A 27,537-nucleotide genomic window follows, 5' to 3' on the forward strand; every position below is an offset into this window, starting at 1 on the left:
TGTCTTTCATTTTTAAATACAATTGATGACATCATCAGTATTATCTTGACTTTTCTGTAAATTGGATTTAAATGAGGCAAAGCTACACAAAGTCTTCAGCCACTTTCTTCATGAGTCATCAAAGTCCAGTAACAGGACAAATGTCAGGATGACTGGTGAGGGGATGCAGTGAATGACCTTTGGCATCTTCAGTATCTGAGGAAGTTCTAACCTCTCCATAGGTAAAGTCTTCATATGCTTGAAGTAGACATTTCATTAAGACACTGATGGGTTTAGGGCCCATCAGTTACTCTAAACCTAGTTTAGCTTGTCTGCTAAAACAGTTTTACTGAAATGCACAGTGCATGCTACCACATCTTGGAGCCACAGATAATAGTTGAGTAGCAAAGGTGGATGAACAACCTTGAAAAGGACTCACCAAGCCTTCACACCACACTCTATGGAGGTATCACACATAGACTATCACATCATAGTTCCTGTTTTGCTTACTAAGATAGAAAAGTCACTAAAGAGAAATGAAAAGAAATTTGATTAAAGTATACATAGAGGAGATCTTTGCTGAAAACAGAACAATTGCTAAAATACTAAGGAATTGATTCAAAAGATTCCTGATGAGATGGGTCAAAGATAGAAAATATATTGAAAAAATGTTTAAAAATAAAAAGAAAATATATAGATCATTAATATTTAAAAAGGCTACCAAGAGAACATAAACCACTATTAACCAATTTTCCTACTTTCCTACCTATAAAATTTTATGACAATCATCTATATACACAATGAAAGTATCCTCAATGAAAGGGAAGATTTTTCAAGCAATACTCTACAAGAGACCACATCTATACTATCACGTAATTGAGTAAAATATGTAGGAAATAAATGATCCCACTGTGCTTATTTTTAATATGAAAAAGCACTAAATTTGGCAGGGCAAGATACTATTTTAAAGTCTCCTCCAAAAAAAAGGAATCTTTCATCTATATAGCAAAATATAGTATTAAGATATTTAAGATTCTTTGAAGGATAGAGTGTTGGTTCTGGAGTCACAAAGACTTATTTTTCTGAGTTTAAATCTGATCTCAAACACTTATTGGCTATGTGACCTTGAATAAGTCACCTGTTGATCTCATTTTCTTCATCTGTAAAATTATCGGGAGAAGGAAATGGCAAACTACCATATCTTTTCTGAGAAAACCCCAAATTGGGTTACAATAAGTCAGACATAATTGAATAGCAACAACAAGTATAAAAGAAAAAAAAATCATTCACTACTGTTATGGAGGAGACTCAGCACAGGGTTTAAGTTTAAAAGCGATTCTATGTAGACAGTGAGATCCTCCAAATGTTCTGGTTTGTCAATGATATCATAATGATTGTATCAAGTCCCAGAAAACTGAAGATTCTCCAAAAAGAAACCTATAACCATTCAAAAGAACCTCTTCATAATGTAGATCCATAATTAAAGATGAGTTGGATTACATTTAAGAAATAGCAAGATTTCTTTCAATGACAACAAATTTGTCCTTGGAACAATGTCAAATTTTTTAAAAACAGTATTCTTTTTTAAAAACTTTTAAAAGTTTTTTTTTTATTTTCAAAACAAATGCAAGGATAATTTTTCAACATCAACCCTTGAAAAACCTTGTGTTCCCATTTTCCCCCTGTTCCCCTACTCCCTCCCCTAGATAGCATGTAATCCAATATATGTAAAACATGGTAAAAATCTATATGTTAAATCCAATTTAGGCCTATATATTTAAACAATTATCTTGTCACACAAGAAAAAAATCAGATGAAAAAGTAAAAAATGAGAAAGTAAATAAAATTCAAGGAAACCACAAAAAAGTGTGAAAATGCTATATTGTGACCCACCCTAAGTTCCCACAGTCCTCTCTCTGGTTGTAGGTAGCTTTCTCCATCACAGGTCTATTGGAACTAGCCTGAATTATCTCATTGTTGAAAAGAGTCACATACATCAGAATTAAGCATTACATAATCTTGTTGTTGACTTATATAATAATCTCCTGAATCTGCTCATTTCACTTAGCATCAGTTCATGTAAGTCTCTCGAGGACTATCTGAAATTATCCTACTGATTGTTAAACCAATATTCAACCAATGTTATTACATGGTTTCAAGCCATGGAACACTGCAAACTCTGTGGAATGACATATAATTATCACATCGAAAGCAATCGAAAGGCTCATAGTAGATTGAGGGGGCTTCAAACAAATAACAACTAAGGAACTTCAAACAATTGAAATAAAGGGTATTATCAGAGAGATGTATGAACAAAAAGAAAAAAAAAGACAAAAGAGTGGAATGGATAATGGAAAGTGAAAAAGTCCTCAGCACATTGGATGGATTTCCTATGCTGAACTTATGAGAAGGCATAGATAAAATCTCATATGATAAGTTTCGATGAGGTGCCAAGAATTGCTGTAGAAACATCCAAACTCATGTAGTCACAGATACATTTAAGTATCTGATCATCAGTACCTACCATGAAAACTACATTTATAGAGCTAATTATACCCTCTCTTAACTTTTTCCCTGATTGCTTTATGTATAAACACTTTATCTCTCTAATGAGAGTGTAAATTCATGTATGACAGGAATCATGTCATATTTCCTTATCTTCCTCAGGAGACTAGAATGGGAACATAGCATTCAATTGATATCAATTCAATTGATAGTATATCTATGTATCACTTCACACTCTCAAATTAGTAAAGTCAAAAATAAAATAGCAAATGATGGAGGAGCTATCAGAAGATGAAAAAATGTATGTACTATTGGTAGAATTATTAATTGATCCAAATATTTAGAGACTGTTTGAAATTATGCGAGAAAATTTTTGTGCCACTTAACATAGTAATTCTACTATCCAAAAAGGTCAGTGACAGAATGAAAGATCCTATTTATAGTAAAAATATTCTTAACATTTTTGTAATAGGAAAAAAAAACAGAAATAAAGTGATTGCCCATAGATTGGGAAATGGTAAAAGAAAGAGTGGCATGTGAATGAGATAGAACACTATTGTGTTATATTCCTCAAGAATTTGGAGAAACATAAAGAAACCCAAATGAATTGAGGCTAAATAAAGAAAACAGAGGCATAAGAGAACAATTTTAGAAAACTATTATATCAAAGAAGACCACACAGAAAGACAATTTAAATACATTGATCAGTGTTGTTCCAAATGATCAATGTTGAAATACTCTACCTTAACCTTAGTAAAAAGATGTTAGAGCTAGAGGTTTAAATTACATATTCTGTCAGTAATGGACATCAATTGGTTTTGCTTAACTGATCTTTTTCTATTTTAGGGAAGGTACTGGGCAAAAGTGCTTATTGGGAAATAAATATGGTAAAAAAATAAAATGCAGCAATAAAACATTTTATAATTAAAAACAGTATCTAGTATGAAATCAATTGAACTTATCAAGTTGGTTTAAAATGTAACTGGAGAATGTAACAGGTAACATGCAAAATGTAATATCCTGGAAAGATTAAGTCATAATGGTAGAATAAGGCAGGGACTCCCCTGAGCTCCTCTCCAAACCCCTTCAAATACTTTTAAATAATGACTTTTGGGACAGCTAGATGCCACAAGTACTTGAATTCAATAGTTATGCTACTATGTGTTACTAGTGTGACCCTGGGCAAGCCACTTAATCCCAATTGACTCTCAAAACAAATAAAAATAACAAAATTCTACTGGACCAGCAGAACCCGTAAAAAAATTAAGACAGCTTAGAAGGTCAATAGGAAAGGTCTATTATAGCAGGGTAAGAGTGGAGCACAGTCCAGTACTGGCCATCCTGGCACAAACCACACCCCAACAAACCAGGAGCAGGTTTCAGGGAGACTGGATCAGTGACAGTTTCCATGGCCAAGATGACATGAGATTTGGCAGCTTCTACATTAGAAGTTCTGAGGGTTTGGAATATAATATTCCAGAAAGCAAAAGGGCTAGATTTACAACTAGCGAAACTGAGTATAATCCTTCAGAGAAAAAAATGAATATTCAATGAAATAGAGGATTTTCAAATATTCCTGATGAAAACACCAAAACTGAATAGAAAATTTGACTTTTAAATACAAGCAGCAAAAGAAACATAAAAAGACAGCTTCCCTCTTTTACCCAGGCTAGAAGTATAGCAAAAAGCCAGACCCTGTTCTTATGATCACAGAAGATTTGACCTGCTCTGTTTCTGACCTAGACCAGATCACCCTCTTTAGGCAGTCTGGTGATATGAGCTGTCACCATATTGATGTCAGACTTCATGTGAAAACCTGTTCTTTAGATCTGCTGCAATACAGAACTCCTTAACTCAAGTATCCAACAGCCTCAACCTCCCCAGAAGCAGGGATTGCTCCATCACACTTGGTTGATTCTATGATTATAATCTCAATTAGTTTGAACTTCCTCTTGAGGACAATACAAGTTTAAATTGTTTAAAATATAACACATCAATTCCATTCAACCAGCAAATACTTAATAAATGCTTACAATCTTCAAAAGAAATATAACGTTCTGGTAATCTTTTTTGCACCTCTTTCTGCCAGCACAAAAATTTGCCTTGCTTTTCTTTTCTTCCTTTTCCTTAAAACAAGTAATTTGGGGTTGCACTGGAATTTTTAGGAGACAAAAGGGAAGGGATACTCCTATCCTAACTTATCTCATCTTTATCCAAAGAAGGTCATGCCCCTTTTCCACAATAATATGTCTCAAATCTGCAGTACTGACTATATGTGTAATCATTTATCAGATCAAAGGCCTATCTTTAGCTGTCTCAAGGAGCCAACTTGGATGGACTTCCCAGGAATCCAATCAATTTTTAAGAAATAAAATATAGAACCTTTTGTAGCTATGGGACTTTAAAAAATCAAAGTTCCTCATTTTACAAATGAGCATACTGAAATCTTGGGATATATCTTGCTCAAAATCACATTTTGAGTCATTTACAAAGCCAAGATTGGAACACACTAGTGCCCTCTATGATGATGTGTAGGGGAAGCTGCTGCCAGGGGAATCATGATTCAAGGAACATAGTGCTCAACTTGGAGTCAAAGGATCCGGGTTCAAATCCTAGTCCACCACTTCTTAAATTGCTTCACATCTCTGGGCCTCAGTTTTTGCATCTATAAAGTGAAGGGGTTAGATTGGATAAGTTTTAGATTTTTTCCCAGTTCTAAACTCATGGAAAAGAAAATATGACTCAATTTAAGGAACATTGAATTATGGAATATGAGGTAGTCATGATCTGTATCTTACAACCATCACTTTGGTCCAAGTCCATAACAAAGCAACTTGTGTAATTAATGATGTAGTTAGCCTAAATATGAAGCAGTTATCATTCTGATAGCAAACATTTATGAGTACTCTTGCTACACATAGAGCATTAATCCTAGTCACTTTACCTGCCCTCAGGAATCTTTTTCTATGTCACAATTTATCTCCTATTGTATTTTCATTATGAAGGCAGCTAAATATTCAGTAGGTAAAATACTGGGCCTGTTAAGACTCATGTACCTGAGTTTAAATCTGTCCTCACTAGCTATGGGACCCTGGGCAAATCACTTAACTCTGCCTGCCTCAGTTTTCTCATCTGTAAAATGAACTAGAGAAGGAAATGGCAAATCACTCTAGTACCTTTGCCAAGAAAACTCCAAATGGAGTCCTGAAGACTAAAAACAACTAAATAACAAAATTAAGTTGTCTACCAATTGACCATATCATATATGTTCTCTTCCATTCCTCATTTAGAATAAATCTATATTTATAATAGTCCTTAATAACTATTTGATTATGATGATGAAATCTGCTGAGGGGGGCGATTTCCCAACCCATTTTTCAGTCTGGTTCTTTTAGCCACAAGTCCAAATTTGCTTTTGCCACTGCCTTCTGAATGGCCCAACAGCCTCCAAGATCCTTTTATTGTCTACAAATGTTGGTATAATTAAATCCAAGTGGTGGCTGTGAGTTATCATCGCATAACCCTGCACAGCCATTAGTCAGATTTCCAGGGTTGTAGTTTCATCTAAAGAGGTCACTCACTCTTTCCTTTCCCCTGGCTATCAGAGAGGCATTTTCTTTCCATTTCTTGGGTATGGAGCTTTTAAAGCAATGCTCATTTCAGGCAGTCAGCCAACCTTTCCATTTATCCTAGTGGCCTTGCAGTATCCAAATAGTCTTCTGCAAGAATTGCTGCTAAGCTGGAGCACCAGGTTATGAAAATATTTCAAGTACCAAAGCATCTTTTTGAACCTTGTAAAATAAGCCAAGGATGATGGGCTACTCTTAATAGTTTCTAGGATAGGCACCCAGGGAAAAAATGACAGATCCTTCTAAACTACTTTTTTTTTTTTTTTTGCTGAGGCAATTAGGGTTAAGTGACTTGCCCAGGGTCTCACAGCTAGGATGTATTAAGTGTCTGAGATTGGATTTGAACTTAGGCCATCCTGATTTCAGGGCCAGCCCTCTATCCACTGTGCCATCTAGTTGTCCCCAATACTTTCAAGAAAGGATGAATTTTCAAATATAAACTTCCCTAGTCTTGTGTTTTGGAGGCCTAGGTATAGTTTGTAGTGAGATCACTACCATCTAAAATATCCCTTATCCTCCCTACACAACCATGGATTGACCTAAATGGAATTATTCCCTGTGGCTTCCATATCATGAATTTCATTAATAAATGATGGCATGGAAATCCCCCTTCCTTTATTTCCTGCTATACTCTCCCATCTAATTCTTTAAATGAACAACTCTTAAAAAGATGCAAATAAAACCTACCCACTATTTGGACTACACACTGCCTAATGGAAAGTGGATTATTTCTGATCATGGAAGAATCTATTCTGGTATTTTCTTTCTTGCTCTTCTACACACACACACACACACACACACACACACATACCACACACACACACACCCATCACCACTACCATGACTATTTTAGTTAGAGCCACCTATTTAAAATAAGTCCCTGGAGTGCAGAATATGGAAAAGAGCAAGACATGTAATGAGAAAAAAACAGATTCTCCATTAATCTTTCAAAATAATAATAATGGTACTCTTTTATTGTTTTAATCAGATTTTTAAAGGGAAAAATTATTGAAACTATAGCAGTTTGGAGGATGGGTGTAGCAGGGGAGCAAAATTCTCAATAATGACATCATGCCTTGGTTCATATAATACTTATAGAACTGTTCTAAGTTGGCTATCTTCTAGTATAATGATAGGAGTTCTAAATGAAGTCAGTAGCATTACCTAATTCCCCACTAAATGCCTAATCTATATTTTTGCTATTTAGCCATAATGGTCCATATAAGTTAAATCAAAACATATAAATACAAATATGTTGTATATTAATGGATTTATTAACATAGATATAGCATATGAATTAAAAATTCAAAGAATACATTGTAAATTTTCAGCTCTTTAATAAATAAACCGCCATTATCATTTATGATTATACATTCACAATTTTACATTCAGAATGTAAAAATCACAACCAAAATATGAAACTGTTCTCCTTTCTATAAACATATCAATCTCACTGTATGCAGTAAAGTGTCAAATATTAATAATCATAAGAATTTTAAATGTTTAAGGTCATATTAAGACATTATTAAGTAAAAGAAAAAATTGTCTTAATTAATGCTCATCTTCTTCAGAAGTCTCCCCATTTTGAAAGGTCTCAAAAGCCAATGCCACCAGAGCAAAACTTCTAGTGATCCATTCAACAAGGAAAGTGCTGGAGTAATTAACTGCTGATATATCTTTCAAGCATAGCTAAGTTTAAGATGTTCATCACCAGAGTGGTGGCCACTAGGTTTTGGTTTGTTTTATCCTTAATAACTTATGGAGTACGTAAGATGTAGAGAGGTGACATCAAATCTTCACCATGAAAAGAGCACTCATACAACATTGCACATGGCAACAACAAGACTATATGATGATCAATTCTGATGGATGTGGTTCTCAACAATGAGATGATTCAGGCCAGTTCCAATGATCTTGTGATGAAGACAGCCATTTACATCAGAGAGAGGACTGTGGCAACTGAGTGTAAATCACTTTTTTTGTTGTTTGTTTGCATTTTATTTTCTTTCTTACTTTTTTCCTTTTTGATTTGATTTTTCTTGTGCAGCTAGAGAATTGTACAAATATGTATGCCTATATTGGATTTAACATATTTTTACCATGTTTAATATATTTTGGATTACTTGCTATCTAGGGGCAGGGGTAGAGGGAACGGGGGGAAATTGTAACATAAGGTTTTGCAAGGGTTAATGCTGAAAAATTATCCATGAATATCTTTTGAAAATTAAAAAGCTTTAATAAAAAATTTGTCTCTTTTAACAGTTTTCATGATCTTCCTTCAGTATAGCCATTATGTGAAGAGAGACTAGCAAGGGAAATAGGGTCTTCAAATGGAAGAAAAGACATGCCAGAGCTTCTAGCCTTCCCTACAAAGAAGGTTGAAAAGAGGAATCTAAAAAATGTAATGAGTTAAAGGAATGAGGCATGAGAGAATCATGGAGACATTTATGTAATCACTCTATCGATGGTATATACATGCCCATTAACACCTCATAAAAAAGTTGAGGACAGTTACTAGTTTTGAGAATTTGTTGACTCCTTTAGTCCTAAGGATAATGAAGTCTCTGCTTGAGGATGATTTAATTGGCTCAGGCTATTGTGGATATAGAGGCATTCCTTTACACTGGGCCAATAAAGAGAAGGGAAGGTTCAGATGAAGAGTTTGAGAGTCAAAATATTTTGAAGAAATAGCCACTAATGATCTAAAAGCAGCCCTAGGTCTGGATCAGTTCCCCTGAAAAAGCTTTTATGCCAGTTTGTGCTCATTTGCTGATGGCATACGTGGAAACATGATTCTCAAATAACAAAATGGCAGAAAGGCACTGTGAGAAGTGGGCAAACCCTGGAGCAAATTGACTCCAAGAACCATGATAGAATCCAAGCTAAAACTGGAACACGTTAGGGATGGAGAGAGAGAGAAAGAGAGAGAGAGAGAGACAGAGACAGAGAGAGAGACAGAGACAGAGAGACAGAGACAGAGAGAGAGAGATTTCTGACAATATTGAAGGTGATTTAACATCATCTTCACAATCACCTTTCCCTACACCAGAAGTTTATCTTTATTTTATGTGGTAATTTACATCATGCTCTCAAAAAAAAAACAAAACAAAACAAAACAAAAAAAAATCTTTGGACTTAGAAATCTCTAGAAGTCACTGGTTTTATATATTCATGTGTGTTAAATGCAGTGTACTTTTTATTTAATGACATAGAACAGTAAATTTCGCTATAAAATCTAATCCACCATTATATTACTCTTCTCCATTTAACCTACTGTGTGTTCCAGACAAACTGAACTGTTCACCACTCCTGTTTCTACTCTTCCCTACAACCTTTTATTATAGACAATAATGTAAATGAAAACAACACTCAAAAGGCAGCTGAACTTAGATTAAATGTAACAACTATTTTAGTTATAAAGATGATGAAACAAATCTCCTTTCTCTCAACCAAACTCTGTGAGTTGGTTTGGTTTAATTATTTTCCTTTATTATCAGGGAGAAATGGGGATGAGATAACATTTTGGGAATTATTTCAGTTTTTTAAAGAAAAGTCATAAGTAAAAATTTAATACTAAAATTGAAATGAGAGAATCTGTCAGATGCTGTCAGCAAAGTTTAAACTAAAGATCCTAAAGGAAAAAGTAAAGACCTCTTTTTTCAAATGTCTCAGGCCCCTAGGAGATCACCTGTGATGCATTGTGAGGGCAGGAAGAAATTCTTTTACCTACAAAGTGGGTGAAGAGGAGAGTTTCTCTAAATTAGGGATTCTCAAAGAATTGCCTTGAATCTCTGCTAGATATATCAAGAATTGAATGGAATTAACACATGCAAATCACACACCTATGCATGCCATTCCTGACTCTCTTATAGCCTTTTGGGATACATCACAGCAAAGAATAAATATTGGATGTATGAGCAAAATAAAGTTTGAGAACCACTTCTTTAAGCTATGCCGATGAATCGTACACTCTAGGTGTATGTAAGCACAGGTTATGGTGAGAATGAATAAAATGGCAATAAACATGTTCTACAAGAGGTCAAAATCCAACTAAACCATGGAATTGTCTTTTATTTTTCTCCTGTTGTTTTGCCTACATGCTTTTTTGCAGACATATCAAGTGGGAATTGAAAGATACAGTGCAAAGAACGCTCTCTAAGCTGTGAGAATTAAAGACAAGCATAGATATGCATTATTCAGCACAGGTCTATTCTCAATACTTCCTTGTTCATACTGGCTCCGATGTTGCAAAAGGCAAACAGGTTTCTACCCATAATCTTGTTGGCCGCAAGCAATAAAATTCATCTGCCTCTTATTTGCCATATTATCTGGAGGTGTGTTTTCTACCCAGATGACACCATTAGACACACTTTTAACACCTCTGAAGAGTCTCTAAAGATAGAAGAAACACTAGCTTCACCTAAATAAATTTGCAGACACAGTTTCAAGATAAAGATATAATGACATAAGTAACCCAAGATATAAGTAAGATTCCTTCAGGGGAAATGGCACCAAATTTTTGAGAAGACAGTATTTGCAAGGTTTTCATACTTAAAAGATCCAAAGATTACATAGATTTCAGTATTCTATTGGGTATATTACCTTATTCTATTGATTATTCCCTCTGATAATGCAGATGATGACCAATCCATGCCTGCCCATTCTCCTGACATTTGTGTGAATCTCAAAAGACCACGGTCCCTATCCATCACCTAAGGTATGTTCATATATTTCTCTGATGATATTTTTGATAAATTTCAAAGGAATGAAGAATTAATTATATCCCAATCAAACCATCATTGTTTTTCTATTAAATTTCTTATTCCTTTTATGGATCACCTTCTCCATAAAGAAAACAATCACTTATCATGATAATTCTTCTGCAATATGTTGCAGCTTTTCCATACCCACCATGCACTTCTCTTCACTCTAGTGTAGGGGATTTCAACTTTAACTCTTCAGACTACAATGAACAATTAATACCCTAATTCAACAACGGTTATTCACCAACACCAATACTGGTGTTGCTCTTGACAAGAAGTCCCTAAAGTGATGAATCCTATTCCTGAACTACTTTGGGATCTGATGTAATTCTAGCAAGACTTTTTTAATGTCCATTTTCAAGATAGTGCTGAAAACTTTTTAGTTATCTAATCTCTGCAGAGGAAGCAATTTCCAATATGAAGAAATAAGACAATCATTTTGTCATTAGTTAATATTATGAAACAAATGTGTTAGAGAGATGGTAGGGTTGAATTTTTTTCTTTCATAACTCAATAACTATTTCCAACTCCATGCAGGCAATTCCAGTTCTTTTTTCAGTTGACTGAAAAAGAGTTATTCTAGTAAAATTGAATCTGTTCTAGTAAGGATCTAAATGTATTTCTTTGCAAGATTATCAGGAATTTCAAAGGAATGAAGAATTAATTGTATCCCAACAAACTATCATTGTTTTTCTATTAAATTTATTATTCCTTTTATGGATCACCTTCTCCATAAAGAAAACAATTATCATGTGGTTGAGACCTTCCTGAATATTAAGAAAAGGATTACTAAGACAGTTACTATACCTGTGCTTCTGGTGGAAATTGATTTAACTGCCAAACTGGTGTCCCCATATTCAAATACACACAAGATCTATGATTTTTATCAGTATTACAAAACTTCCCTCCACTATTGTATACTTCAACCAGCATATGACTATTAAATAAGTCCTGGGAGTTGCCAGAGGTACATAGAGATTAAGTGATTTGTTAAGAATCCTACAGTTATTAAGAGTAAAAAAAATGGAATTCAAATAGAAGTCTTCCTAAATTCAGGATGAACACTTTATCTACATTCTCATCATCTCTATATGATATAATATAATGTACTTTTTTCCTAGCACAAAAGTCAGGTAAATGACTGGAACCCATGGAGAAAATATCCTGGCTTCATAAAGTTTTTGTTTATTATGAAATGAAAAATATTACATTGAAAGGTAGTAACCAAGAAGGAGAAAGTGGAATATACACATATGCATATGTATTTATAAATATGCATGCAGATATATACATACATATTTATATACATCATATGTATCTTCTGGATTAAAAGGATATAAACGTGTGTATACATCTGTATGTACTATGTTATGTATATGTTTTTGTAGATATTCAGATATAGATCCTTAGCAATGAACATTCCCAAAGCTGCTTTGTTCTACAAGTGCCTAGTTGATCACACTGGCCATTTCAGTAGAAACCTTTCCTAGCAGCATCCTTGTGCCAGCCATTGCTTGGCACTTTGCCTGCCACCAGGGAGATAGTGTGCATGCCAGATAATGTGCTTACCCAGCATTTCATATAGAAAGATAACTATTGGCTTTTCATCCGGAGGATTCACTCTTTCCATTGTTTTTCAAATAAGAATAGTCTCATGATCTTTTGAGACCAGTACTACATGGCCTTGGGCTCTACACTGATACCAGTGAGAGCCCAGAAATAGTCATGGAGAGAAGTATAAAAATGGAGAGGAATCCACTACCTCTCCCTCTTTCCACCAAGGTCCCTGACTAGCTGACTTGCAACTCAGCATCAGGCCAGCCAGTGGTGGATTTAATAGGTCATTATGCCAACTGAATGATGTTGGCCAGTTCAGCCAGTCAGGGGGAGAGCCAATGCAGGAACACAGAACTTCACTGAATTTGTCTTCCTCCTTTCCTTCTACTCAGTTGATATGATCCAGGTAGAATAAAACAACAGCAAATATTTGTAAAGGACTTTTTTGTGTTTACCCTTCTCTGTAGTTTCAGTGTTTAGTACAGTACCTGTCCTGGAGTAGTTATTTAATAAATGTTAATTAACTGAATGGGTTGCAAGACTGCATTTAACACTGAAAGAGGCATAGAGTCTAGATAAAAGTTGATGGCTGTCCTCATGGAGTTTCCAGTATAGTCAAAGGACACCTAAGATAACTTTAACTATAAAATGGCATGATAAGGACTTTAGAGAAGTATAGAACTGAAAGGTACAGGGTAGCAGAAGGAGAATAATATTACCAACTGGAAGTCAACTTAAACAATCATTAACAAGCTACCTGGGCTCATTAGAGTGATGCAGCATAGTTAAAACATTATACATAGTTTCACAAAGACCAAGAGTTATTGAACCTTTTGTTTGGGTCACCCATCTTTTTAATATATCAGGGTCTTTTTCTGTTGTGAAGACTGAAATAGCACTTCCAGTCCTTGCTTTCCTCAAAGGGATTACACAGAAATTACTACAGTAAGGGGGTAATTAGGTGGTGCAGTGGATAAGAGCATTAGCCTAAGAGTAAGGAGGTCAAGCCACTTAACCCCAATAGCCATAATAATAATAATAATAAACTAATACATTTATGACATTTTGATTTTTTTAAGCATCAGGAAGAATAGGAACTTGTAAGCTATGGTTCTAGAGATACCAGGAAGATCTTCTCCCACCAAACAAAAAAATCTCCCCTACGCCTAATTTTAATGTTGAAAAACCCATTATCAAAACTATATTCCTTTAGGGTAAAGTGTCAATCCTTTTGAAGAAAAAGAATCAGGGAAGATGCCACTGAGAACTAATTTCATCAGATCCCCTTCTATTGAAGAAGAGAGAGGAGATCTATCTCCCAGTTGTCTTGATCCATATCTAGCCATTGGACCCAGATGGTTCTAGAGGAGAAAGTTAGGTAGGCGACCTTGTACAGCCCTCTCTCACTAATCCAATTCTCTTACAAGTCATGACATTAGCTCCCTGATGTTATGGTCTTCTATGAGAATGAAGGACAAACAAGAGCAAACATCCCTTGTTAAAATTCAATTTTGGTAGAGGAATAAGGGCCAGATTCAAAGCACTTCCTGGAGAGAACATGGCTACACAGGATGATCCATGAAGACAGGTAGCAACATAAAAATTGTGACCATTGGTATGAGGGCATCACATGATGGGGCATTAGAGTAGGGAAGTGAAAGATATTGAAAGTTTAGATGAGCTTGCATCAAAGATAAGTGTTATCCATTTCACAATAGCATTTTAAAAGCAGAATAAGTAAATCTTAGCCCTCCCCTTAAAGTTGTTTATTGGTTTTCCCCCTTAAATGTTTAGTCTTTAACCCCAATTGGAAACTGATTGCTTCCTGGTTACTCACCTTCCAAAGAAGTAGATACAGATATAGCTATAGCTATAGCTATAGATATAGATATAGATATAGATATAGATATAGATATAGATACAGATATAGATGGTATAGATGTAGGTAGATAGGTATTGAAGTAGACAGGTCAGAACTAAATATTATCTACAAGTGGCTGCAAACTTTGACTGGGGAGTAGGAATAATAAAAACAATGGCAATAAATTATTTTATAATTTTACTTAAGTACTTAAAATACCATGATTTGTTAATCATAGCTTTAGAAATTGCCCGATGTTTTTATTACTACTATTAATATAATAATAAAAAATAACATTTACATAGATCCTTAAGGTTTACAAAATGCTTTCATCTAAAAATCCTAGGGGGTAGGTGCTTCTATTATCCCTATTTTACTGGTGAGGAAACTGAGGTAGACAGAAGTTTAGTGACTTGCGCAGTGTCACACAGCACATTAATGTCTGAAACAGGATTCAAACATGTGTTCCTCACTCTCAGACCAATATTCCAACCATCATGTCATCTAGCTGCCCTGTCAAATCCAAATTTCTAACAAACTATCTGGTATCAGCGACTTTGAATCAACACAGGAACAAACAATTAAAATACAATATTTAATTTTATCCTAAAGCAAACTAACTGGCTTTTGTTTGCTATTCTTGGATATGTGTTTGTTGGCTCACCATTTGAGCTATGAATTAAAAATGTCATTAATCTCTCCTTATTAAAAAGAAGTTTTCTGGTCACTGTACTTTAGCAGCAGAAGCCTGGAGGCCAGTAGAAGAATATAAAGAACTGAAGCTCAGAACATGGTAGCAGAGAGGAAAAAAAAAATTGTCTCAAGACCAGTGGAGACGTCCTACAGCATAACCAGTAGAAAGCAGTAGAGAGCAATGTGATAATATTACCACATGGCAGCAACAGCCCAATAATATTAGAGATATGTGTTGCCCTGGATATGAATCTGCCCTAACCACAATAACCCCCATGATGGTATACTTAAAATATGGATTCCTAGAGTGTTTTTCCTTATGCATATTTTAGCCACATGTATTCCCTAGATATGTATCCTATAGATAAGGATATTGGTCATCTATGTTCTTTGTATAAATTTTCTCCCCACTAATGGTTTGGTAGCCTGTGTAAGAATGTATCCCTTGTGTCCCTGGGGCTTAGAGGAAACACAACATTTCTCTCATCATTTTATTTGCTGTGCTATTTGAGCAAATGTCTTTTGTTTTTAACTAATTTGTCCACCAGCTAACTGGTAAACGTAACTTCACTCATGAAGGCTTGTGAGCTTGTGTTTTTGAGCGGGTCCTGATCAACAGAGTGCTTCAGAACTGGGGTAGTTTTTCAGAGACTCCAAGTGTATAGATTCTATATTTCTAGCTATTAAGAAAATGGTCACACAATGACACTAAAACATTTTAAAAGATTTTATTAATTATCCCTCACATTTTTAGAGTAATTTAAAATTTATAAAGCACTTTGCTCATGACAGCAAAGTAAATTAAGCAGCCCAAGTATGGTTACTTCCATTTTAGAGATGAGGAAACTGAAGGTTAGTCATGTAAAAGACTTGCTGAGGGTAAGAGCTGAAACTTGAGCTCAAATGGAGTTGGAGTCAAGAAAACTTAGGTTGCCCATCATATTATAGACCTGTGCCAGGTGTGTGATCATGTATTCATCACCTAAACTCTCAGATTCAGTTTCTTCATCTGACAAAATGAGTGTCTACTTCACAGGATCTTGGAAGGATCAAATGAAATAATGCATATTGAAGTTTTATATAAGCTTTAAAATACTATAAAAGTGTGAATTTATTAGAAAACTTCTTTTATAGATTTAAATTCCATTAGAATTAAATGAACTCAACCAAGCTCTATTCCACTGCCACTTTGTGGCACGGAAATGATCATGGGTTCTCAAAGACCAGTGAGCCACAAGCCCTGGCAGAGTCTGCTGCAAGTCTAGGCCAAGCAACAGATTGAATGCCAGTTGTCTGAGTACCAGCCTAGCTTCCTGAGGAAAGACTCATCACCAGCATGTTGGTGATGATTCTTTTTGGCTACATCAAGTCATGAAAGCCACTATGTTCTGTATTGGTAGAAAGAATAGGTACAGCAATGCAACCAGAAGTCTTTGAAGTATTCATGTGAGAATTAAATTTATATTTTAACTGATAAAAGCATTACTGTATCCCTTAATTAGGATCTCTATCTGTTTTTCAAATTTTATAAAAATTCAACTTACACAAAATTTTCAACAACCAAATAAAGCAAAGTATCTATATGTCTTTAAGTAGCTATATGTGTGCTATTTTTTTAATTTGTATATGAAAAGTTGTGCATGGCACTAAACTGCTAATAGCTAAAGAAGGTACTATTCTAAGAGAACATGGTAGCATAATGTTACTAAGATTTAATATCTCCTCTCTTAGTGACTGTCATTTAAATTCCCAACTAGCAAAGGAATTTTTATGGAAGGTTAATGCTTCCTGTAACATTTATCCCGGATGGTAGAGCTTCTCAGATAATTCTGTGGGCTTTATTTTCTCACTGCTATAGAGCTTTATCTTCCCTGTAATAGCTTTCCAAATATCACATGGCCTCTGCATGAGAAGACAGTAGCGATTTCTTTGTTCTAGCAATGCCATTAATTAAATTCCAAATCTATGTTAAAGAAGGTTGAAGTTCAGATATAAATCCCTGAAGCAGGGTCCTAGCAGAGTGAACACTGGCATGATTGTGGCAATTTTAAAACCACCTTTGAGGGATCAGATTTTGTGGCCTATCCCCATTTAAGGTTGCATTGTCGTTTTCTTCCAAGAGCATGGTTTCTGCTTTATTGAAGGTATCCTTGCACACTGAGATGAGCTAAGGATGGCATAGTTCATTTCCTGCTTCCCTTTTAAATTTATACATATTTGCCCATCATATTCCTTTTACAATTGTTGACATTTAACCTGGTGTTTAGACACACGGTTCCTTCACATCCCCATTCACATTTCTTCCTCCATCCATCAAACGAACAATGAAGCTGATAGTAGAGCATCATAACTGTTTATACATCATGTTAAAAAAATTAATGTTTCAGGAAAAAATTTTATGGAAGGTTAAGAAGAAGAAACATAACTAAGATCTCAGACCTATACTATCCTGCTCCCTCTACCAAACCATCCTCCTCTAATTGTTTTATTATTGTTGTTGTTGTTATTGTTGTTTTGTTACTGCTGCTTTATAATTATATTATTATTATTATTAGGGTAAGGGACTACAATCTATTATTTTATCCATGTTGGGAATTTCCTTTACTAATGTAGTTTAGCTTCTTCTATATATTGATTAATTGATTAATTTAAACTTTTAAAGAGTTGCTTAAGACACTGAGTAGTTAAGTGACTTGCTGATGATAACACATCTAGTATATTTCAGGGACAAGATTTAAATCCAGGCCTTCCTAATTCAAAGAGTGGTCCTTTTTTCTACTATACCATGCTACATAGTGTATGTTATATATTACACAACATATATTATTCCTATCATAACTACTCACATTCCTAAAGTTCTTTACAATTTAAAAACTATTTTCCTCTCTATAACTTTGCTAGGAAAGTAGAAGTATTATTAACCACATTTTTTCGGATGAGGAAACTATGACTCACAGGGGTTCAATAGCTTATTAAAAGGATGCCTTTTCTAGAAGATCTCTTTTACTCAAACCACTTGTCCCCCTCATAGTATTACAGTCTTAACCTGTCACTCATTCAGCATTAAACAAGCACTAATTAAGTCCTTTCTATTATACATAGGACCTCATCAAAGATCTTTTTTTATTTTTTTCATGTTCATTTATTTTATTTTTAATAGCTTTTCATTTACAAGTTATACATATGGGTAATTTTACGGCATTGACAATTGCCAAACCTTTTGTTCCAATTTTTCCCCTCCTTCCTCCCACCCAAAGATCTTTTTTTTAGTTATATACTAACAAATGACCATTCAGTACATTCTGTTTACCTTTTTCCTATTTATGTGGCGCTCTGTATTCTCTCCCATTTAGATTCTAAATTCCTTGAGTTTACAATACAAACTGGGTCAATCTTGTAGCACTTTGTATAGCATTCTGGTCACCTAAATCTCATGTGGATCAATTGCTTCCACAACAGCCTTAGTATGGCTGATTAGTTGACTGTTTTAATGTCATATTCAAACCCAATTAATTGCCCAGTACATTGAACCAGTAAGTGAATATATTCTTGCCTAAGTCTGTAATATTTTCCTTTCTTACATCCATTTCTTGGAATCTCTTCCCCCTTAAAAATTTCATCACTAGTTCCACCTCCTCCAAAAGTCTCTCCTAATCTTTCCATTTGCTTTTACTCCCAGAGATTATATTGTAGATATTTTGTATTTCCTTGTCTACGTACATATGGTTTCCCACCAGTGGACTATAAGGGTTTTGAAGGCAGGACTTTATTTCTTAGTGACTATAAACCCACTGCCTAGCCTAATGCCTAGAACACATTAGACATTTATTATACTTTTGCTAAATTGAATTGAATTGAAACTATCAGATCTACCATGATCCAATTACTTCAATTCAGCTGTGCAAATTCCACCTGATAGTTGATGATGCTAAGGACATAAATGCTGACGCCTCATGATAATGTCATGGCCCTTTTCAGAATTTACATAAATCATCTGAATATCTTCTTCAGGAGACATGTATTAACAATCCCATTTGAGAGCTGAAGAAACTGGAAGAATGATTTGCCTCCTGCTAGACAATTCAGGGTCAGAGCCAGGGACCATAACTCAGAGCCCAAAGCTGTACACAGACCGAGGGGACACATGCAAAACCATTTAGACTTAGCATCTGCCAAAACACCCTTTTTCATATGTGTCCACATATCATCATTTGCAGAATGAAAACTCCTTAAGATCATGGACTTTGTGCTCTGAAATGTTCTGTGTGCTTTAGAATTCTTTATAGACATCTAATAAATGCTAAATAACTAATGAATCATAATAATAATACCTCTTCCTGTCATCTTTTTGCTGCAAAGTCAGTTAGGAAGGAAGATGGGTGGTAAGGAAACGACACTATTTCTTCAGATATTTGTATTTGAATAAAAGCACAAGGATTAGAGAAAATTGCTGGCAACATAAATTGCTCCTTATAAAATTATTTTCTTTCTTCAATTTCTCCCCAGTGTGGAACACTCTTTAACTCAAAATTACCTTGCTTTAGCAAGTCTCTGTCTTTAGTTTAAAATTATTTCAATGTGGTTAGTTGTCTGTATTTAATTTCTTTTGTTATTTCAATGGTAATATAACTTGCATTGATGTTGATTTATGTTAGTGTTAGCACCATAATGGGAGGTCTCTGTGGACCTGCAAGAATGCAATCTTGCCATCATAACCTCGAAACATAATGGCCCTACAGGCATTTAGGATGAAAACACTAACAGAAACTAGAAATGCTCATGTAATTAAGAGTAGGGATTGTCCACTTTCTACTACCATCTTTCCAGCAGCCGAAGATTCTTCAGGTAGAATAAGATAGCATCTGTGAATTAGCAAAACCTCAATTGTAAAACCTGTGAGATCTATATATCCAAGGGATCTCAAAATCATTACAGATACAGTATGGTCTCCTTCCACAAACTGGGAAGCTAAAGGAGAGCCTACATCAGAGATGGAATCAGATCTCATGCTGTCATTTTTATCCATGATGACCCAACACAATTAAGAGATAATATTATTTAAGAAGCTTTCATGTACTTGATTATGACATCATCTTTGCCATTAGTGATGACACCTAAGCTCAAACATAATTAGATTTCACAAAGCAATTTTTAACCTCTTTCTAATATACTTATCTGTAATTGTATATTATATTTATCTGTGATTGTGCTTTATGCTCCTATTTACTGGGGAACTCCATGAAGGTAGGGACCAGATCTTGCCTAAATACTGTATCTCTCCCAGTATAATTCTCTGCACACTGGACTAGTTTAGTCACTGATTGTTGGATTAATGATAGAACAGTCATTTTTAAAGATATCTTGTTTTTAGTGCCTTCTCCTTGTACTTTAATTATATATTTTTTAAATTATCAAGCATCTGTTTTTATCCTTCCCACTTCATCCTCAAAAGAAAAGAAAAAACTCTTGTAATAAATATGCACAGTTAAGTAAAATAAATTCTCATATAGGTCATGTCCAAAATTATGTGTCTTGTTCTATAAATTAGCCCACCACCACTCTATTAAGAGGTAGGCAGCTTTCTTTATCATTAATCATCTGGAATCATGGTTGATCATGGCATTGATCAGTTTTTATATCTTTCAAAATTGTTAGTTTTTCTAATGTTGTTATACTATAAATTATTCTTCTGGTTCTTCTCACTTCATTCTAATGTGTAGTGCCTTCTCTTTGAAAAGTCCTTTGGTATTGTCTTCAATCCTTCAAGCAGAAAATAGATGCCTTGACGAGCAGATGTCATCAAAAATGATCACCTCCTTCCTCAAAACAGAGATTAAAAACAATCAATTTTCTCAAAAATATAAAGGAACTCAATAAAATCAAATTTGTAATTGACACTAATGTAAAGTTCCACATCATCCTATCTATGGATCTAGACTTTTTCTTGTTCTTTTTTTTTTCACTGTGCTATTTCCAATTAACTCTTGCAAAGTAAAAGCTAGAAAGCAAGTCTCAGCTCTCATATCTGAGGAATTAGAGTCTTTTCACTGGAAGACTGCATTCCTGGAATTCCCAACATTTCCAGGCCCTTTTCTCCTCACATTGTAAAAATTAGAATCTGATTGAGATGGGGGGAGATGGGGATAGGAAAGGAAAGGTTCACAGATTCACTTCGTAATCATTTCTTTAATAACTGAAATTGGCAAAGACTTCCCAAATTTGGCCTCATGTTCAGCTTTGATTAATTCAAGGGTATCAGATGCCAGGAAGCTTCCTCTGACCCAATTTCAATCCCATGTTACAGCAACCTGTACTGGTTAAAGTCAAACTACCAAAAAGTGAATGTGTGAAGAGTAAAACATTCCCAGTTTAGTGGTAAGAATGGTCAGGAACAGTGCACCACAAATTCCATGCAAATGACCAGTCTCATTGTAGCTGAAACCAACTTCAGTGGAGGATCTCCTCAATTTGCCTCTCTAACAGGGGCCAAAGCCTTTGGTGGGGGAGCAGGCTTTTCTTTGGTGGAAGGGGGGGGATGTGCTACAAAATCAGCTTTACTGCCACCGCCTTTATGCCCACAATATAAAGCAACTCCCACAACACAGTGAAGATAAGCTCTTTAAAGAAAATATAAAAGCATTAGCTTGGCAATTCATCCGAACCTCATCATGCACCGTAGACATTTTTGAAGTTTAACAAAGAAAAGCACATCATTAAAGAATACTGCTCTATCACCATTCTTATGCAAATCCTTCCAGATAGTTGGGTGGAAAATTCCATCTAACACGCAGCAAGAAATAAATGTTGCAGGGTGGAAATTTCAGCTATACTGAGTGCATCTATCACTTGTATAATCCAAACTACTGTATGTGCCCTGACTACAGAATTAGTATTGATCCATTCACCATGTAAACATCAAGTACTTTCTATTATTACTTGAAATAGCATGCTATCACAATTTCTATTTCCTCCTTCTATCTTAAATAGAAGTAGTGCACATTAGCTCTTTCCTTCATGTACTCTTTTGCACAGCTATCTAACTACAGTGTTCAGGGTTGTGCCGAGTTTCCTGCCGACATCTGCAGTATTAGCATTAAAGCACTTTATTTTCAAGTCATTTCTGATGGAAGGCAATACAGTGCTCATTTACCCAGAAACCTGTTACTGGGACTTGTATTGGAAATGAGCATGTGTGTACATGCACACACAAACACATAAAGAATGCTTTGTTTTAAGATCTCTCCAGCTAAAACCCGCATGACAAGTGTATACATCCAAAGACTCCCAAACATGACTTAGAGCACTCTGGAGAGGACCTCTAAGGGAAAAGAAGTTTTCCAGGGCTGCAACTGTTATTTTGTTTGGGAATACCTAGCTAAGGAAGTTCATGTGTAGGCTTTGTACTCTATTGTTCAAAATTCCGGATGTATTAAGAAATATTGCTTTGGCAAATAAATGCTGATGTCTGAAATCATACAAACATGGAAGATATAGTGATTCTTCCTTCCCCCCTTTCTCCACTTTTCTCTATTCTACAGTTCAACAGCATGAGGAAATTTGGAGTAGGTTCCAGACCCCGGAGGGTCAATTTTAGCTAAAATAACTTTTGAGCTACATATCACATAATTCATATACTCTAGTGCATGCAGTATTCCCTGCACACCATATGTATCCTGACCTATTGCATACTGTTTCTTGTTATTTGTACCATGATAAGAATGGTATGCACTGCATGTTATTTAACTTGATTTCAAGTGCCTTTAGACCCCTACAGCTGTTCCAGTCAGAACACATAAACTTTCATTTATGTCAATGGGAATCCATGCATTACAACCTAACCTTGCCACAGAGACCAGTTTTACAGATTTACTCTAGTGCACTTATCTATAGGTCTGTCCAAGCTGTACATCACCACTGCTCCCTGCATGTTCAGACACATAGAATGTACAAGACCTGTCTTGGAAAAACCAAAGGCTCTATCCAAGAAATGGAAAATATCTGCGACTAGCTGAAGCACCTTTCTTTGGATCATCTCCATCTGTTTCAGTGTCCAAAACTCTTAAAATAAACCTAAAAATAAAAAATGTTCAAACTAGTAACAGATAAGGGACATGTTGCCATACAGGCACCTGAAGTAAATTTTAACAACAGATGAGTTTTCTAAAAATGGAATCTCCAAAAGGAAAATATTTAGCAAAGGGAATATATGGGCAGTAATGAAGAAACAAGACCATGATGATCTGAGAAATATCACCGTTGGGCTTCTTAATACAAACACCCGAGCCTCTTGGAGATAGATATAAAATGACTGTTTTCTCAGCAACAGACATCCAGGAGCATTTCAGGTAGTGAAATGAGATGCACTATCTATACCCTCTTCCTCATGGAACAATGCACTAATCTTGATAATGCACTATAAGATATTCCAATACCCTTATGGCCACTGTGTTCAGACAATAAATGTTTTAAGAGATGTGAAAAAACAAAACCACCATGGATACCATATGACCAGAGATTATTCTGTCATCAATAAATACACAGATTCTATTTGCATACATGTTAGTGGTGGCCATTGTGGGTCTCCACTAAAAGAACCATTTATCAGGTCCACCAACCTATTTTCTGCTTCTCCTACCAAAGCTCTTCTGCTTTATCTTTTAGTGACTCTTACAAATAATGTGTGTTTCACCTGGGCTCTGGTGACTGTGGGGCATGGGGCTGGTTATATGGGCCATGAGTCAAAAGATCTGCTAAAAGCAAATTTGCTTCAAACAGACACACACTCATATACACCTTTTAAAGGGAGGGAAAAGGTCCCTTACTTCCTTCCCCCTCAGGTCCCCATCTCTAGTTGGAAGCCTGTTTAACCTGTCAGACGACTGTCAAAATTATAGCAGAGATATCCTGGGGCAAGGTTTCTCTGGAAGAAGCTGAGATTACTTCCCTCCTCTTTGTTCTCCTCATCCAGGCTGTGGAACAGCTTTAGACTTCTGGTTTTTTTTATCTCCTCACAGGCACCATCTAGGGGCAAAGAGCAGACACAGCTTCTGACTGACACAATAGCAAGGCTAGCACCTCCTGCCCAGTTACACAATTCTGGACAATTTTCTTGCAGGTTCTGTTCGAAAGTCTGAAGGCATGTCCTCTGAGAGAAATGGGCTTGGGAAATCCATGTCCATGCAGTCCTTTAAAAATATATTTAAGCAACGTTATTGGTAAATATTGCTCCTAGTAGAATCATAGAATGTGAGAAATGGAAGGAATCTTGTAACAAAGAACATGAAACATCAGAGCTAGAAGGAACCACCTTGTTTGCTGCTTTCATTTTTTTCAGATAGGGAACCTCAGGCACAGAGTTGAACTAACTTACTCTAAGTCATATGGTCATTTATTAAAGATCAGAGTTAGGACTTGAAGACAGATCTCCTGCAAATGTATGGCATGGATACCATTTTAGCACATGTGTGTGCATCAACATCCACACACATGTGAAGAATTCTTCATTATAAGATGGTAAAATTCCTAGGATTTCAAAAACTGTTATTCTGGTGTTGAAACCTATCATCCTGTCTTAATTTCAAATATTTCTTGAGATTCTCAACTTCACTTCATCCATACATAAAAATGTACTCGTATATGTATATACAGAGAGAACCTATAATTTATTTATTATTATTATTATTATTATTATTATTATTATTATTATGTGTAATTCCCAAAAAGAAAAGTCCCTTTATTAGTGAAAATGTGCACCTACTCTTCCATATTTATTCTTAGAGAGTTGCCTAGGACACTGAGAGGTCAAATGATTTGCCCTAGTCTCACAGCTGGAATATGTCAGAGAGAGGACTTCAGCCCAGGTTTTCCAGACTTAATCTATTAGTCTAGCTCTTTAACCATTATGCACAGTGACCTACACCTTATATATTCTCTCTCTCTCTCTCTCTCTCTTTCTCTCTCTTTCTCTCTCTCTCTCTTTCTCTTTCTTTCTCTCTCTCTCTCATTTCTTCTTCTCTCTCACTTTCTCTGTCTCTCTCTCTTTGTGTCTCTGTCTTTCTCTGTCTCTGTTTCTGTCTCTCTATCTGTCTTTCTCTCTTTCTCTCCTATGTAATACATATAGATAGAAATAAATATTCAAAAATGTAAATATTTAGATATAAATATATAACTATATGTTTTCTCTCTTCATAAAGGCATATGTTTAAATACATGCACATATGTAAATATATGTAAGGCATAGATAAATAGATTAAGCACATAACATAGTGGAGAGAGCATGATACCCGGCATCAGAAAGACCTGAGTTTAAGTTTTGCTTCAAATACTTCCTAGTTATGTGAACTTTAGGAAATGATTTGACCTTTCTAAATGTTCGTTTCCTTATTTGTAAAAATAAGAATATCTACCTTCCAGGAATGTTGTAAAGATAATATTTATCAAGCAAATATTAAAGTGATATATAAATGCTAGCTAATATTGCTACAGGCATGTGTAAATAATATGTATTGTATGTGTGTGTAAATTTGTTATATACATTATAGTGTGTAAAACTTTGTGTATATAAAATGTTGACATATATAGAAAGATATATCTTATGTTCAAATAACTGTTCGCAAAGTCATTTACCAATACCAGTCATTTAAGAATCTCAAGAAATACCTTAAATTTAAATGACAGTGTTGGAGGGTTGAAATATTAAAATAGCATCCTCTCAAAGTACATGAATATAATAGTTAATAAAGATCCCTGTGACAGATTATCCAAAGCCAGGCTACAGCATGATATTCTGGAAGAAAAAAAAATGAAATGAGAAGATTTGAGTCAGGTCTTTACTATTTAGTAACTATGTAACTGTGAATAAGTGAATTTATTTCTCTGTGCCTCAGGTTCCCCATCTGAAAAATGAGGGATATTGATGAGATGATCTCTAAGGTCTTTTTGAGATCTGACATTTCACATTGTAGATTGCATGTTCATTCCATTTCTAGCATTCTGTGACACTACTGATAGTAAGAATACTCATGAAGTTGATGATTTTTTTTGTTTTTTTTTATTTTTAAAAGTATTACTTGGTTATGAATTTTCCAAACCTATTTTCATTTGGGGAAAAAAAAAACCTTCAGTTGTTTGAAAAGAACATCCAGGAAAATTGTCCAGAAGTGTGTGTCTGGGCATAAGGTGTTAGCCCTGTCACTGTTAATCTATCAGAAGCTGTGGCTGCTCTTTGCCTCTAGATGGTGCCTGTGAGGAGACAAAAATATCAGGTCTAAAGCTGTGTGTGTCACCAGATGAGCAGAACAAAGAACAGGAGAACTGATCCTAGCTTCTTCTAAAGAAACCTTGCCCCCAGGATATTTCTGCTGTACTTTTGACATGTGTCTGACAGGTTAAACTGTCTTCCAAAAAGATTTAGAGACCCAAGGGAGAAGAAAGTAGGGAATCAAGGTCTGAGCCCCATTATTTTTTTTTAAAGATGAAAGAGTGTGTGTGTGTGTGTGTGTGTGTGTGTGTGTGTGTGTAGCAAAGTCACTTCCAGCAGAGATATCCCAAGCCATGTCCATACAACCAGCCTAAAGTCCCTCAACCACCAAAACCCAAGAGACATATCACTATACATACAAAGTCTGTAAGAACCTCTTGCCTACAGATCAGAAGAAATGACCTTGATGGAAGAGACAAGAAATAGGGGGTGAGCAGGGCTGAAAAATGGTTCTAACCCAGGGAGGACCATGACTTCCACCACTCACATCCACATGTGCGCCTTTCTCTTCCACAGCAGAAAAAAGAACGCTCCTTGCACAGAATTCAAGCCCCAGCCTGAGCAGGGACACAAGCTGTTTTACTAGTTGTTAGGTGGAGGTTCTGCCCAGCCCCCAATTCCCTGCTGTGAGACTCACAAGTCCCAGCCCTCTCTGCTGCTCCTGCTATGAGCAAGTGTGTCCTGCTAAGCCCCCTGTGGCTACAGGAACCAAAAGGGCTTCACCCCAAGGTTGCTCCTGCCACATCAGCCGGCAGACAGAGCCAGCCCCCCAGCCTTCCTCACCTAGATGACTCCCCCTCTCTCCCGCCCTCAGCCTGAGCCACAGCTTCGGGATGGAAGTGTTTGCTTGTACACCCTGCTGGGTTTGATCGGGGCCAACTTTACATGACACCAACAAGCAGCTTTTTCTGAGTCACCAGATAGCCTATCCCTGGGAGCCTCCTAAAGGCGAGAGTCCAGCAGGGTTTAGTTAAGCGTACTGTTCACTCACCCACAGCTGAGCAGCTTCCTATAGGGAAGCCCAGCTGGGAGGCTGAAACCACTGAGCCAAGCTTGCCTATTCGGGGCTGGAGAGCTACCTCCCCAGGCTGAGACCTCTGGGCAAGAGTATCTCACTAGACACCAGACTCTCCCCCCTTTTGCTGATTCTCTTGGCCCATCCAGAAGCCATCAAAGTAAAGGTCCTGCACCCCCCCCAAAAAAAAAATAAAAGTCCCAGCTATTACAAGGAAAAGACCAGGAGAAGGATAGGAAAGATAGAAGAATGAGGAAGGAAGAGAAGATGAAGGA

Source organism: Sarcophilus harrisii, chromosome 1 (assembly GCF_902635505.1).
Source record: "Sarcophilus harrisii chromosome 1, mSarHar1.11, whole genome shotgun sequence".
NCBI lineage: Eukaryota > Metazoa > Chordata > Mammalia > Dasyuromorphia > Dasyuridae > Sarcophilus > Sarcophilus harrisii.